General features: G+C 34.5%; 1 pseudogene; it reads right to left on the reverse strand.

Annotated features, from left to right (window-relative positions):
• Positions 1-794: 794 nt before the first annotated feature.
• Positions 795-3,097, reverse strand: LOC120117478 (annotated as a pseudogene).
• Between the last annotated feature and the right edge of the window lie 1,923 nt (positions 3,098-5,020).

The following is a 5,020-nucleotide window of genomic DNA, read 5'->3' on the forward strand; positions in this document are numbered from 1 at the left end:
AGAAGAGCATCCCAGTGGTTGTGTGATCTGCTAAATTTTCAGACTCTTACATATCCATAGTTTGATAAATACAAGGATTGACATTGGTCTCTAAAGCACTGTATGTAATAGAATTTCTAATGGATCAAATATATTTACAAAGCCTTGTCTGGGTTCATTTGTTTCTTTTACCTGGTTTGCAACATAAATCAACCAATCCCACTAATTAATACAGCACAGAAGAGAAAGAAGAGATTGGGTTGCACATGATTGTTTGTGACGCAGAAATTGTTTTTAGTCCCAGAATAAGAAATTCTAGTTTGTAGACTTGATGTAAATTCCGTAGCTGATGCCTTTAAATAACTGCATATATTAAAGGATAAATAAACAAAATATAACCTAAATAATGGTTTAAAGACGGTTTAAATCTTTAACCTAAATAAACGTTATGGGTTGATCTTGGCAGGTGACGTATACTTACAAGTGCACCGATTATGGTAAGATCAATTGTAAGACGGCGGTTCTTCCTTTTCTTTCGAGAAGAGTATATCAATCTGGTTCTATTTCCTTATTTTGATATATGAATATTGAAGTTTATATTAACTTTTGGAGGCGATGTCCATTTTATGATTAAACCAATCATGAAAAAATCCATTCTAACACAATAATTCTTTTACGATATAGTAGTTAAGTGTTATATTTACCTATGTTTTTGTTATTCAGGGGTGAAGTCTGCTACCAAAGCGATAGAAAAAGAGAAATTCAAAGTAAAAATCCTTTATTTTGTACCATTCAATGGTTTCACCATTACATCTGCAGGGGCATTGATCTTTCCTCACATTACACTTTTGCATGTGAAGGAAGACGAAAAATACAGTTATTGAAGGTATAGGAAACTAATGCACGAATCCATGGAGTTGCTTAGTATCTCCATGGGAAAACAAATTCATAAAAAGTAAAACACATTAATTAAAGTTTCTAGCCTGCAAGGATGAAATGAAAGATTCAACCTTTTTCTTGGTAAAAATTATGACTTTGTTGGGTTAAGTCCTGGCTCGAACAAGTGGTGATTGAGGTAAGGGAGAGTGGGGAGACATGATGCCCGGTGACACCAAATCATCCATTCTTCGAGATAGGCTGAGTTTAAGGCTGCTTCTCCTGCATAGTTTACGTGGTGGAACCATGGCCTCGTTGTTCTTAACCACAAAGCTTCTGATTCTCAACAAAGCAACCTCCATGGTGCTGTCATCCATGTTAGCAAAGCAAACCCTGAACCAACCTGGTTCATCGCAATGGAAAGAAGAACCTGGTGAAACATTGAGCTTAACTTCATTGATTATCACCCGCCACAGCTCCATTTCTGCTTCAAATGTCTTCTCTTTCAGGAGCTTGCGCAGATCCATCCATAAACAGCCCCGCATTGCTCTTCAATGAACCGATACCGACTTGAGAAAGACTCCAAGTGAAATACTTGTGCCTTTTGAACAACAACTCTTTGCTTTCCGCTATGAAGTTATCGACGAAATCATCATCCGACAGCATCGATGCGATCAGATGCTGTGTTTGCGACGATACCAATCCGAAACTCGACATTTTTCGAGCACAGCTAACAACTGCATCGTTGTATGAGTACACAATGCCGACCCTGAAACCAGGGAACCCCATGTCCTTTGAAAGACTGTAAACAATGTGGATTAGATCACGGTTGCAGTTGACATCTTCTTCCTCTATAATCTCCGAAATACTAACGAAGTCGGGCTCCATGAAAACTGTTGCAGCATATATCTCGTCTCCAATCAGGTGTATGTTCTTCTCGTTTATGAACTTTACTATGTTCTTCAAAGTCTCTCGATCTAAGATTGTGCCCAGTGGATTCGATGGATTGGTTAGGAGTAAACCCTTGACTCGCAGGTTAGCTTCTTGTGCTTTTGCATATGCAGCTTCTAAAGCAGCTCTGGTGATCTTGAAATTATTGCAACTCACACAGTTTACTGGTACGAGTTCAACCCCGGTTCTCCACTTCAAGTCACGATCAAATCTGCAAATCAATGCCAAATTTCATCAGTAAACTAGGAATTCGAGGACTATTCCACAAGCTACGAGTCAACTCATTTAAGCCATAACCCCATCCAGCTGTTAAGAGAGTGATTCAAATGAAAATGACTGCTCAACTTTCTATGATTATTACTGTCCCACTGAGATTGATGCTGGGTTTTGTTTTTCTTTCTACTTAAATGATTCTATCAAATAATACAGAGAGGCAATGTTGCTTTAACCATTCACAATGGAGCTTTACTATGCACCTACATACATCCTGCAGATTAGATTCTTAAACTCGAAACTTCTAAGTAGAATAATATTTTGTTTTACCACTGAGGTCGTGAGTTCGAGTTGATGGAATCTTCATGTTATATATAAATAAAAGGAACAAGAAATAATGCATTACCCTGGATAATAAGGAGTGGGAACGAGAAACGCTTCACCAGGATCGGCCAAGCAAAAGGCAACCATCTCATGAGCTCCGGTTGCTCCACCGCTCATAACAATGCGCTCCGGATCATATTTACTCTATCTCCTCACTTTTCCCATAAATTTTGCAACAGCCTGTGGCAAAAAAGTAGACAATTAATCAGCATGATCAATAATTCAACATGTTCAGGTGATGGTATAATTAGCCAGCCATACCCGTCTGAACTCGGGCATCCCATGATAATCCTGGAAAAGTGCAGTCTCCTTGAATTTGCTCACACCTTGTGCAGTGCAGAGGGAGGCTTCCGGGTGTTTGATGAGCCACTTTTTGACAATATCAAGGCAGATCTGGTCCATGAAACTATCAGTTTAAACCAGGTTCCAAAACACATGAACCAGGCACAAAAATCCCATGGTGTTTAGTGAAATTATTTACCTGATTCTCAGCTAGACCCATCTGGATAACTCCCTCGGGTCTGTCTATGGGATGAAAAGGATTGGTTTCGTACGCCTTCCAGCCATCGAAGTAAGGAGAGTTTTCACCATGACCATTGCCGGTAGCAATCTTAGACATGAGAGCCATTTTTGGAAGAAACAAAGAAGCAGATTGAGCTGAGAAGAGGAGATTAGTTGGGAATTAATTGGTTGAGTTAATGTGTGGAACTTTTTTGCATGCTTGGAAGTGATGAATGGGTATATATAGTGTTGATAAAAAGGCTATGATGGCTTGGGCGTAGCTCAGAAAAGTGGAAAGTTTCCATGAAGGAGGATGTTAGTGTTTGACAGGAAGCATTTCAACATAAAATTCTGTTTCGGTTTAGAATATTGACATGGTATTTTTTAACGATGACTTCACGTTATTATGATAACACGCAGGTATTATCGTTAATTTTTAATGGTGGAATATCAAAATAAACTTATATTACTTTAGATAATTTTAAATAGAAATAATTGAGTGACCAAAACGTAAAAAATTGATATACAGGATACTAAACGTTTAGTTTACCCTTAATCTAATGCCATATGACTTCACGCATGATAGGTGACGGATGTTACTGGTTTCCTGATACCTTGGTATGTTGAACTTGAATCAATGTCTAAGTGGCGCAGTATACAGTATATATAGGCAAATTTTATAATGGATGTACGTATTGATATTCACTATTACTTTTATGGGATAAAATTCATAAATAATTATTAAAATAATTAATTTAAAATAATCTTTTAGATATTAATTTTTTAAGAAAATTTATAACGGATATTGAATTTTATATTTATTATAAATGAACACAATACCACTAATTGTCATTAAATAGGTGATATGACATACTAAATTAATATAAAATCTTATTTGATCCTTGAATTGTAATTAAAATTTTATTTTTACTGTTACTTTTAATTAAAATAATTTTATTCAATTCGTTGAATTGAAAACAAACTATAGGTAAATAAAATTACACATAATGTCCAAAAGAATTATTTGTCAATAGTTAAGAAAGATTATAAACATATACTACATTGTAATCACATCAAATTAGACAAAAACGCTTGGATAATGTGGGGGGGAGGAATTCCCTACATATGCCCCTGCGAATTATTGTTGAAGTACAACGATTGTCACAATGTCACATGAAAGACGTTCATTTCCATTTGCTCTGCATTTTTATGTGTCTTCCTTGAAAACGCTAAGACACATTATAATCGACGTATCTTTCTAGAAAAAAGTTAAAGATACATTTATTCTTGAAGTTTTCTATGTCACACTAAAATAATCGTCCTACTTAAACATAATTTGCATGGAACACTACTAAGGGGGCAAAATTCCCACAACATTATCACGATAATTCACCTAATCACAAAAAAAAAAAAAACAATTTTAAAAAAAAATCCTATAACCTCTATTTACAACTTTTTAACTTGTAAATTTGTTTGTTTATGCGGATATGTTTATTGTTACAACTTTTTGACTTGTCTTTTTTACCTTCATTATCCAACACGATTTTTTCACCATTTATAAGCATCCGTTGTTTTTCTTTTCCTCGTGAAGAAATGTTTTGCAACATTCATACCACATAGAAAACATTTTGCACGACATTTATTATTTACATTTCGCAGTTATTGAACTCTCAAATCCAATTTCCACACACCGCATATCACCAAAAATTACATCAACTCAACAAAAATCTTTTAACAAATTATTTTTTGATAAATTATTTGATATAGATAGAATTATAAAGTAAAAACAACATTAAAATAAATAGAATTATATAAAGTAGTTTAATCTTATATTGTTTATGTATTTTCTTTTGAATAACCTGAGATAATTATAAAATAATATTTTTTCAGAATTTTTTTAACTATTGATAACATACACACCCTTAAACATAACTGTTCGAACCCAAATTCTATAATAATATTTCTCTTTATACTTTCTATTTAACGTAATTTAATTTTATATTGTTTATATATTTTTTTAATTTAATATATATGATAGAGTGTACATTTCTAGAAGTGGAGGGATAGAGTACCGACATGAAGGATGGTTGAAGGGATTAAATTATAGAGACCGACT

The sequence above is a fragment of the Hibiscus syriacus genome, unplaced genomic scaffold (assembly GCF_006381635.1).
Source record: "Hibiscus syriacus cultivar Baekdansim isolate YM2019G1 unplaced genomic scaffold, ASM638163v2 tig00110319_pilon, whole genome shotgun sequence".
In the NCBI taxonomy this organism is placed as follows: Eukaryota; Viridiplantae; Streptophyta; class Magnoliopsida; order Malvales; family Malvaceae; genus Hibiscus; species Hibiscus syriacus.